Raw genomic sequence first — 12,209 nt, 5'->3', positions numbered from 1 at the left:
TAATTCCTAGCAATTACTACTTTAGGGACTAACCCTACTGAAGTTCTTAGTATGCAGATGGTGAGGCTAAAAACAAGGGGAGTGATAGGAAAATGGCTGTCTATGTATCTCTCCGCACATAGCCTCACCACAACAGCAAAAAAAATAAAAAGTGTATAAGCAAGGGTCTGCAAAGGAGAGATAAGATAATGTTTACACTGCTAAACATTAACAAGGGCTATGGATAAATTATTGAGAAGATTTCCATAGGAATTGGAATTAAAGGGACACTATAGTCACCCAGACCACTTCAGCTCAATGAAGTGGTCTGGGTGCCAGGTCCCTCTAGGGTTAACCCTTCCTGATGTAAACATAGCAGTTTCAGAGAAACTGCTATGTTTACATTTGGGGTTAAGCCAGCCTCTAGTGGACGAGGATGCTGACGTCGGCGGGGGAGGAGAGGTAAGGAAGCCCGGCACTGGAATTAGGTGAGCTACTGAAGGGGTTTTCCTGACACTATAGTGTCCCTTTAAGGGTCATGTAATATGAATTTTGGGTCTCTAAAGGAAGCAGTTTAGTGATTGGGGAGTTATTACTAAGGGTATTCTAAAGTTAAATAAGCTAGTGCTACACTGTGTGTGTTTTTCATTTTTTTTATTCTTTATTTTTGGGGTCAGCATTGAAATCACAGTACGTCACATGTGTAAAGTGAGAATATCAATGCAAAAGGGAGTAATACAACAATCACAATATCACAAGTATAGTATTGACTTTTTTTTTATTTAAATTTATGTTAACTGAAAAAACCTGCTGGCCAAAATAAGAAGAATTGTAGCAGTGAATTGGGGGGACTGCAGGCTATATATAGGTGTGTGGATAATCTTCTGTAGATAAGCTTCAAGTAGCTTGTAGCTTTGTCCGACTCTGGCCAGGAGGGTATATTGTCAAAAAGGGTCTGATCTTAAGGCCAAACGTGTAATGAAGCGTACACTTCAGTACAGGGGTGACATGACACATTTGAGTGTAACTTGAGGAATTAATAGCTAAACTAATGTGCAAGTTATAAGCTTCCGGAGCCAGGGTGTAAGGTAAACATAGTGTATAACAACTAAACTATAAAGAGCTAAACATTAATGTATAGGGCGGTGATATCAGCTGCCCTAGGTATCAGGTAGGAGAGTTGGTAGTCCCCACAAAAGGAGTCCAAGATAGTCGTGCATCCTTCAGAATAGGCTCTGCTGGTAGACCTAGGGACTGGAGGAAGGCTGGTGCCTCAGAGACGTGCATCAGGAGAGGAGTCTTGTCGTTCTTGGCCGCTATCAGTCGGCGTGGGCCCCTGTTGTATGGGGCGGAGGGCTCTCGTAGAAGTAGTGTGTAACAGGTCGGAATGACCTCCTCAATCTAAGTGTATTTCTAGATATGTCTCTATAAAAGACCAAGTGTGCTCCCTCAAAGGGTATTTTGGGAGCGCCTCATGCCGAGCCGATGAGGGCCCCACAATCAGAGTCCCGTACAAATTTGAGCAATAATGTCAGTAGGTGCATCTTGCGGTGCTTTGGCAGCCTTTGGGAGGCAAAAGCAGGCACCCTCCACTAGCTGTTTGGCCTATTTTGGTGACAGTAGGGTAGCAATAAACCTCCAGCAGTATTGGGGTTGCACTGTCAGGTCACATTACTTTTGTAACGAACCTAGAGCAGCATCTGTGGCAGATTGTGCCAATTTGGTGCTTCCCATGGCTCCCTCCACCGCCTCAACTTGGCTAGTTAGTACCATATCTGCCTGAAACATGGCTTTAATATCCTGCCTCAGCACCTGTATGTCAGCTTTCATAGAGGGAGCAGAATCACCTTCCTCCTGAGATGCTTGAGGCACGGAGCGTACCTGAGGTGAAGCAGGAGGCATATCTTGGAGGCTGTTGTCATCCGACGATGGAGTGGAGTAGACCCCAGCCGGCGCCATCATTGAAGGTGCTGACCGCGTTGTCAGTTGTATAAAAGCTCCTGTAAAAGCTCTGGTATCCAGGGAGCCTAGCAGGTAAGTTAGTGGTTGAAGTAAGCAGCGTATAACAGGGTAAACTCCCTGAGCTGCACAGATACACGTCCAGCTAGCTTGGGCACTGGCTCCACCCCTGCTGTATGTGTTTTATATAAAATGGCAATGACCAGTTGGAGACTGGCCTGATAGTTTAACTAAATCTGGGGGGGAACAAAAGTTAGATCCTCAGATGGTGTAGAACTACAACTCCCTTCATGCTTTGCATGCCTTTAGAATGTCTTTACAATGACAAAGCATCATGGAAGCGGTAGTGTTAAAACATCTGGGGATCTACCTTTTGGACGCCCCTGAACTAAATCTTCAAGTTATTTTATCTTTGTTTTGAGTGTAATTTTGTATTACAGTGTCTGTGTAAGTTAGTATTATGCACCCCATCCCCTGTGTAATGTAGTCCAATGAACCCTATCCCTATGAAATAATTTATTTTAATACAATATTCCAGTAATTTGGAAATGCAGAGAGATGTTGGAGACAAGGCTTTCCATGTTGCACAGACAACCAATGGAAATATAGTTAAATGGGCAAGATACAGTAAGAGAAAAAAGTGAGTGAGTGAAATAAGTATTTGACCCCTTCGATTAGTACTTGGTGGCAAAACCCTTGTTGACAATCAAAGAGGTCAGATATTTTTTGTAGTTGGCCACCAGGTTTGCACACATCTCAGGAGGATTTTTGTCCCACTTCTCTTTGCAGATCCTCTCCAAGTCATTAAGGTTTCGAGGCCGAAGTTTGGCAACTAGAACCTTCAGCTCCCTCCACAGATTTTGTATGGGATTAAGGTCTGGAGACCCATTTTCAATGAACTGGCTGAGGGAAGGAGGTTCTCACCCAAATTTGACGGTACATGGCCCAGTCCATCGTCCCTCTGATGCGGTGCAGTTGTCCTGTTACCTTAGCAGAAAAACACGCCCAAAGCATAATGTTTCCACCTCCATGTTTGACGGAGGGCCGTCTAGTGTCTGATAATAGTTCCATACACTTGATGACCAAAAACAGCTGGAAGCGTGAAAACAAGATGGCCGCCGCCTCGTGATCGTCCACACGAACGGCGTCCACCCAGCTGACCACTTCGAATGTTCATGTTTGTGGTTTGTGTAGGTGTTAGTGAGGTCAAGTGTATCAACTAGCGGCACACGACTGTTCTGGGTGGTCCATGTGTTTGGTACTTTGTTCAGTATACGAACCAAATGGGGCAATCTGTCTGGTTAGGTTCCTTTACCGATCTAGTCAAAGAAAAATTATCATCCAAGAACAGGGAGATCTGTTACATAGGTCTACAATTTTGTCTCTGACATCACTGGACAGCTCTTTGGTCTTGGCCATGGTGGAGAGTTTGGAATCTGATTGATTGATTGCTTCTGTGGACAGGTGTCTATAATACAGGTAACGAGCTGAGATTAAGAGCACCCCTTTAAGAGAGTACTCGTAATCTCAGCTAGTTACCTGTATTGCTGATTGATAGGGGATCAAATACGTATTTCACTCATTGACATGCAAATCAATTTATAACTTTTTTGACATGACATTTATAACATTTTTCTGGTTTTTCTTTTTTTTTTTTCTTATTCTGTCTCTCACTGTTAAAATATACCTACCATTACAATTATAGACTGATCATTTCTTTGCCAGTGGATAAATGTTCAAAATCAGCAGGGGATCAAATACTTTTTTCCCTCACTGTAGTTATCACTGGAACATAAACCACAAGTATATATTTTCAGATACCTTCCAACTACGTCTAGTAGGACTAGTGGGGGAAATGGTAGTGCAAGTTTGGTGGTCATTAAGAGGGGTGAGGCAAGCAGAGGGCTAACCGTCCCCACAAGAAAACCCAAAAAAGCTGTGCCCAGGTGCCGCAGACTCTTGGCTCGCTGCTAGTACACTAATGTCCGGAGTGGATGTAAGAACCACTCTTGCTGCTTACTAAATTAAGCCCATAGATGGAGATTGTGGAAAAGTAAATAAAAACATGATTTTGCAGAAACGTGCAAACTAAGACATTCAGTCTGAGTGTGCATCTATATGGTTTTTATACTTAATAAAATGGTTTTACTGTAACGTCAAACCACAGGAATGCATTTTAAAACCACATGTATATTGAGACCACTTGGCCCTTGTATTGTACCGGTCCCCATTCCCTGGAGCGTTTCATAATCGCTGCTTACACTGAGATATCACGGGTTATGGCTATTATATCTCTAGGCGCGTTGCTTGGAGCCGCAGCTGACTTTCTCGCGACAGCAACACTGACTTTAGCAGAAGATCCAGAGCCACGGCTGCAGAAACTCGGGCTCTCACTTCGTACACGAGCAACCACTGCAGAGACACAAGTAGAGACACCCAAGAATGACCGAGAGCCCACAACAAGCAGCACCCTTGAGTCCAAGCAAAGGTTCAAATCACCGACCAAGCAGGCACAACCCACACTGAGAGGCAAGGACAGAAGCTCAAGCAAACCACGACACTCGGATGGGCACTTCAAAGTTCAGAGACTCACATAACAGGAACCAAGCTGGCTCAATACAAAGAGCTACTAAAGCCTGCTGAACCTCCCCAAGCTCCTGCAGTCGCCCAGGCCCATACCACTCCAACATGGCACGTTAAGGAATATCGATGGAAGGGTGCTTAGGCACAGAACTGTCCTCAACACGTTTTACTGCATCTATGTTATCTCCTGATTTGCATCACCCATACATAATGTTTCTTTGTGCATACCTATGCCTTACATAACTTAACAATGTTTCTAGGCAAGATTGTTATTTATGACATATACAGTCAAATTGTGTCACTACATCAGTGCTCAATTACCGTACCCATAATATGGTAAAGATGTTTAACCCCTTAAGGACCAAACTTCTGGAATAAAAGGGAATCATGACATGCCACACATGTCATGTGTCCTTAAGGGGTTAATGCAAAAAATTTTCAATAAAATTCAAATTGAAAAAAAAAAAAAAAACACATGTATGCACAAAAGAAAAATCTACCTACTATGCAATAACCCAGCAACATGCAAACAGCATGAATATACACCGAGCAACAATATCCTGCTGGTCCCACATGGCAACTGCTGTTTTTGTGAATTAACGAAGAGGCCACGGCTTGTATTTGTGTATAAATAGATAACATTTAATGTGTGCCAAACTTGAACACGTGAACAAGCAAAATGAAACAACCAACATTTACTTACTTAGTAAATAAACAAACTAAAAGTAATAAAAAAAAATAAAAAAAATGTGCTGGAACTCAGTTACGTAGGGTGCAGGTATTCGAGGTTAACCCAAAAACAACCTCCTAATCTCAATCATAAATAAATATGAATACCGCACTCAAATATGTAACAAATTGCAATAAAACGTATTGCTAATCATGCAATTATTTCATAGTTTTTATTATTATTATTATTTTTAAATTAGCTTATAAAGGTATGTATAGTATTTCATCGTGGTGACATACATTTCATCCTATGTACATGAGCTATTTACAAATATATACACAGAATCCTCCCTTGTATAAAGTAAAGTTCATAATGTATGTATATATAATTGGTAATGATCCACATTACAGCATCCTCCTACTGTGCATACCAGGAGAAACTCCTACATTGGTGAGATCCACCCATAGACAGTGAATTATATAGTGCACTATATTTTGGACTGCAATATATCAGGACTGTATTATTATTATTTTTTTATTTTAATTTTTTGTCCTTTTTACTTTTTCTTGTTTTTCCCTTTTTTTTTCCTTTTTTTTCTTTTTTTCTTTTCTCCTTTTTTGGATTTGTTCCATTTTTTCTTATTTTTTCCTATTTTTCTATTTCTTCAATTTTTTTCAGACTCTGTGGATCATTACCAATTATATATACATACATTATGAACTTTACTTTATACGAGGGAGGATTCTGTGTATATATTTGTAAATAGCTCATGTATATATGATGAAATGTATGTCACCACGATGAAATACTATACATACCTTTATAAGCTAATTTAAAAATAATAATAATAATAAAAACTATGAAATAATTGCATGACTAGCAATAAGTTTTATTGCAATTTGTTACATATTTGAGTGTGGTATTCATATTTATTTATGATAAAAGTAATTTAAGGTTATTCACTAATGTCTGTCTTTGTTAGTAATTTCTAGACTTTGAGATTTCTGAACAGCCTTATAGACTAATCATGAAGCAAACAACGCAATGAGCGAACATGTTTGATTTGGGCTTTGGGGTTCCGCCTGCAGCGCCAAAAAAAAATTCATGATTGATGGGATAAAATTAGTTATGTCTAAGGGACAGCTGATGATTTTATTCATAGATCAACAGGAATATTCATTAAACTCTGAATTGCCCCATTCGAAATCTGGCAAAACCCTCTGGCTGCATATGGTACCATTCGGACGGCAAAATCCAGGCATTGTTGATTGAATTCATGGACGGAACGCCCTCCATATGCCCAGCATTCGGAATCCGTCAGGTGGGGGCAAGTCTGCTAAACATTAAAGACTAGCCCAGTCTGTAGAAAAGGCCCCATCCCATGGGGGTGGCGCCTATGACATAACATAGGGTAAATAGCCCCTGACGAAGGAGTATCATACTCCGAAACGCGCGTCGGGTTCCTTTCGGTGGATCCCTCACCCACTGAGCACTCACTGAGCACTATGCACGAGGGAATCCTTATTTGACCATTTTTATTATTTTTTCCTTTTTTTCGTTAAATTTATGTTTGTTCATTTGAACTTATAAGCTGGACTAGTGTAGCAACGGCAGTTTAAGGGGACAGTGTACAGGGCTTACCAAGGATAGAACACCCACGAAGGTGTTGGGGGGAGTCTATAGGAGATCAGAACTAGAGGTCTATTGGGTACTGTAACCTTCACTCTACCATTTAGACCATTACATATATCCTATTACCCTATTATACTTTTAAGCTATCCTATAGCTAATGTACAACGGACACTTTATGTCCTTTCCAATACTGTGTTACTCTGTCTTCCTCTATCTACCTGTCCAACCTCTATACGATTCAAAGGTATCTAACTCATTACTTTCTCCTTTGTTTTCCCATGTGGATTACCCAATAGGAATATCTATATACTACAGCATCTTTTATGCTTTAATTCCTATTTTTGGGCGTTCAGATATATCCACTAGGGATTCTCTAGTTGGTTTTTTAAGCATTCCTTAGACACTGTTAAATTGTATCTTCTCTATAGTCTGTCCAATAAAGTTACAGTGTATTACTGTTTATGCTAGGATACATACTTCTTCAGTGTCTCTAATATTACTATGCTTTATCTTTAGATACCTTGTTTTTTGGACATATCTATAGGTATATCTCTAAACTATCCATTGTTCTACTTCTCCAACATACCAGGTTGATTGGTAGCTTTTCTCTCCCTTTGCTTTGTTTTGAAAGAGGGGGGGGGGGGGAGAGCTTTCTAATCTGTACACTCTTTTGTAATTGCATATCCACATCAGGGTTCAAGCCCACATTTAGGTGGAACTGGTACCACCATCCTGACCCTCTACCCTAGTCTCTGATTCAACAGTCTGTGGATCGGGGACGACGGTACTCTATACATAATCCTCTCAAATAGTTCCCCCGTGCTCCCACCTATAAATATTAAGAACACTTTTCAAATGATTTAATATTATAAAAAAATATATAATAAAATGTAATATTTTAATATATTAATATATTTTTTTATATTTGATATACTTTTTTTATTTTAATATTTTGGAAAAATTATTTGAACAGTTTATCCAAAAATATTAAATAATTTGGAAAGCTTATCCAACAATGTTTAATAGAGAACTTTGTGAGCATTCTGATTGGTTGAGTCACTTTCTGGTTTATATATATATTGGTAATGTAATATTTGTGTGGTTTTACTATGCGACCCCCCGCATTGGTGTAGAATAATGGTATGTTCATACGATCTGTCAGAAGGAAATTCAAACAGATTAAAGTGGTGAACTATAGCTTTCTGTTTTACGCCTATCTGATTATAATGTGGTGTATTTTAAGATAGAATTCTGGGAATTGATCTTTTCATACAGTTTTCACTTTCTTATCATTAGATCGCATCACACGTTTCATCTGTTGAATGTGCTATGTGCTCCTGCAACAATGTCACAACCACCTTCTGCAATCAAGTCTTTCTCTAATTCTAAGCATTGTTGATGCCCTGATAACCCCGTGGCCTGGATGCTCTGTCTCAATATAGAACTCACAAGATAACATGTACACTTGACCCTTGCTATTGAGCAACCCTTCTAAATTAAAGGGACACTATAGTCACCGAAACTACTTTAGGTTAATTAAGCAGTTTTGGTGTATAGATCATGCTTCTCAGGTTTCACTGCTCAATTCACTGCCATTTAGGAGTTAAATCACTTTGTTTCTGCAACACCTCCTCCAGCTGTGACTCGCACAGCCTACATGAAAAAGAATGGTTTCATTTTCAATCACATATTAATTTAAAGGTGTTAATCTCCTGCTCTGTAAATTGAGCTTTAATCACACACCTGCAGGGTCTAGCAAGCTATTGACGTAGAGATAATATATTTGAAATTAAACAATTTGGAATAAAGGAAGAGTAAATATTAGATGTCTCTTTACAGGAAGTGTTTAGGAAGGCCGTGTCAGTCACATGCAGGGAGGCGTGACTAGGACTGTATAAACAAAATGATTTAACTCCTAAATGGGAGAGAATTAATTAGTGAGACTGCAGAACTTGATTTATACGCCAAAACGGCTTCATTTAGCTAAAGTTGTTTGGGTGACTTTCCCTTTAAATTTGTGACTGAAATGGGTTTTAGGGTTAGGGCAGTGTGTGGAAATGAATCTGGATACAGACTAATAAGATATTTATATGTACGTAAGATAGCTATAGAACTTGGGTTTGGTAAATTGGGAATAATGTATAATAAAAACATGAGAAATGTCTGGTGAACATACAATAGCTGAATATAATGGGACTTGTTGTCCTGTGCAGCTGCTGTTGTCCAAATCAGGATAATTATAGGGAACGGCAACGCATGTAATGAGACATTATATTGACAAAGGGAGGCAAGAAATTGAGAAATCATGATCAAATAACTGGTAATAGGTGAAGGACATGAGACAGGGGAGAGGGGCATGTGATGTTCTCTGTCTATATGTTTATATATTTGGACTGATGCAGACTAATCTAATAGTCATTTAGTTTGTTTTGAATACATTGCTACAAATATATGTTATTCAGCTGTAACACAGCTGTGATGTCATCTGTACCTATTCTCCTTGAATTGAGATTTGACCTAGTCCAAACTGTGACGTCTCATGGCCTTGAAACCATCTCTACGTTGCGTGACATCTCTTGGAAATATTACGAAGTGATATTTTGTAAGAAGTGCTAGACGTGTTGCATAATATAAAAACTCTTGATGTAGTGACACATTGGAAGGTAGTTTCCAGAGAAAGATGTGGTAACTAAATATACACATATAAAAAAGAAATTATTCCCCCCAAAGAACACAGACCGGTCTTACAGGGACGCCGCCGCTCTTAAATATGAACTGGCATCTGACCCATCCCCGATGACCCCAATCTTGAGGAATAAAGCATTTCTTACTAGGCATGAGAGCAAGAGATTTTAAAGGCATCGAAAATGCTGGAATACAGTGATTGTGCCACCTGTTTGAAAATTGTGTTTTCATAGCATTTAAGGGATTGAAAAGTAGAGCCCCATTAAGACCCTTCGATTATTTTCGCTATATACAGCTTAGAGATTACGCTCAAAACCCTCGGATTAATAAAGTGGCATCGACACGGGTAATGTTCTTTGAAAGGATGTGCAAAGAAGAGCAGTTTCCGAGCGGATTAATTTCATGTCTTTACTCGCACATGAGCACTCATACGTCAGAATGGGGCGAGCTCACGTACACTGATCGATGGGAGGCATATCTAAACGAGGTACTGGAGGGCATAGAGTGGCAGGAAATACGGGAGGCTGCTGCACAGTCCTCTATGTGCGTCTCCTTGCAGGAACAATCATATAAGACCTTATTTAGATGGTATGTGACGCCAGTGACGCTGAGCCGCATGCATACAAATCCAACGGACTTGTGCTGGAGGGGATGCGGACAGAGGGGCACTTACATCCATATGTAGTGGGAGTGCCCGGAGGTACAAACTTACTGGAAACGGATCGCGGGAATACTGAGAGATGTTTTCGAAAGAGAGATTAAACTAGACCCATGGGTGTTCCTATTGTCCAGTTCTATGGAGGACTGGACGAAAACAGAACTAAATCTCATACATAAAGTGAATCTAGGCGCCAGACGAGCCCTAGCACAGGTTTAGTTACAGACTCCTAGTATTCATGCAGAAAAACAAAAAAAAAATTAAGATACATTCCTTATGGACAAACTAACAGCACAGGTCAGAGGGACAATGAAAAAATTTGACAAGACTTGGGGCCCCTGGATAGACAGGTGAATAGGGGTGGGGGTGGCTCGACAACCTATACTTATAAGTTAGTGTACTGGAGAAATTTAAGAGCAGATTGATGGGTGCCCCCCCCCCCCCCGCACCCCGCCCGCCTGTCCCCATCCTCTTTTTTTTCCCCACCCTCTCCACTCTTTGAGAGAACTATTTATCTTTTTACCTGTCCTTTTTTCTCCTTTCCCATCCTACTTTATCTTTAACTGTTTACAATGAACACCTATGCAAAGTAAGAAAACAAAAAAGATACGAAGGAACACCTGCAGATACAAATTTGAACTCAGGATGACCCATAGGGGACGCAACTCAGGACCGCGAGATCTTATTGAAAGTGTTAGCAAAGGCTGACACCGGTGTTTCATGTTTTATTCAATATTAAAAAACCTGACAGGATGTCATGTAAAGTACCAGGTCGTGACGAGGTCTTACACTCAGAACAACGATTACAACTCATGTGTTATATACAACACTGCTTGAACTGACAATATGCTACTGTACCACACCATAATGAACGTATGTCTGCATAAATATACACAATACTGTTTTGTAATATCTGTAATGCATAAGATTTTCCTGTCTTGGAATAAATAAAGAATTAGAAAAAGTATTCAACCATAAAAATAAAAAAAGTATTTTTTATTGATATGTTGCGTTTGACCTTAAACCTTACTTGTTTTAGCCATGCATAATAAAATAAAAAGAAAATCAATAGCAACTTTTTTTGCTGCTCCTAAGTTTGCCTTTATCTGGCACAAACTGTTTGTTTTGTTTTTTTTCTGCTAATGCTCTGGTTAGACCTTGCCCCCAGGGACTGCATCGGGGCTCTATATGGGGTCACCTACTCTAGCATTGTATGTAACCAACAGTTGGAAAATCTGAGATCACGTCTAGAAGAGAACAATTCTAAGAACAGCTAAGATACTGCGCAGAACCCTCAGACCCCAAAGCCTCTGAGAGAGGAACCGAGAATGAGGAACACACAAAAATAAAACCCAGATGGATGAGAAAATCAATTATGTATTAATATCTTACACACATATCGGGCTATTTACCATATGGAGGATTGTCAGGAATTCTAAGTGAATTTCAAAGTTTAGGCCAATACAGTCCAATTATTTTTTTTATTTATGGACTATTTTGGACTGATTTTGAAATTCACTTTGAATTCTTCCATTTCTTACTTTAGTGACTAACCCTGTTTAGATCACCCAATATGTCTGCAAATGATGATAACAAAAAAAAAAAAGGAAAATATATTTGTAAATGATTACGGTTAATGTGTTACTTATCTCTAGAAAGCAACCAAGTACTGGAATTTGCAAGTCCATCTAAAAAGAAATCTTCTCAAAGCATTCTTTTTTTTTTTTTGTCGAAAGATGTCTACAGCGAAAGCTTTAATTTAAGCAGAATTATTGACAATAAGATTATAACTTCAGACCATAACAAATCTTTGTGGTCAGTTAGCATGAAGCCACATCTGCAAATCTTGTGAACCACAAGAGTTTGGTAAAAGTTTCCTTGCATTTAGCCTGTGATAAGTACAACATGTGTTTTGAATCTTCCTGAAAATGTAGTTTCCTTTCAATCATATAGACACCCGCAATAGTATTTTGCAGAGCAAACACACCTTAAAATATAACCTTCACATGCAAGAGTTATTTTTATGCAACATTTGGAGATTCA

Source organism: Pelobates fuscus, chromosome 1 (genome assembly GCF_036172605.1).
Source record: "Pelobates fuscus isolate aPelFus1 chromosome 1, aPelFus1.pri, whole genome shotgun sequence".
Classification (NCBI taxonomy): domain Eukaryota; kingdom Metazoa; phylum Chordata; class Amphibia; order Anura; family Pelobatidae; genus Pelobates; species Pelobates fuscus.
This window is presented reverse-complemented; position numbering follows the sequence as displayed.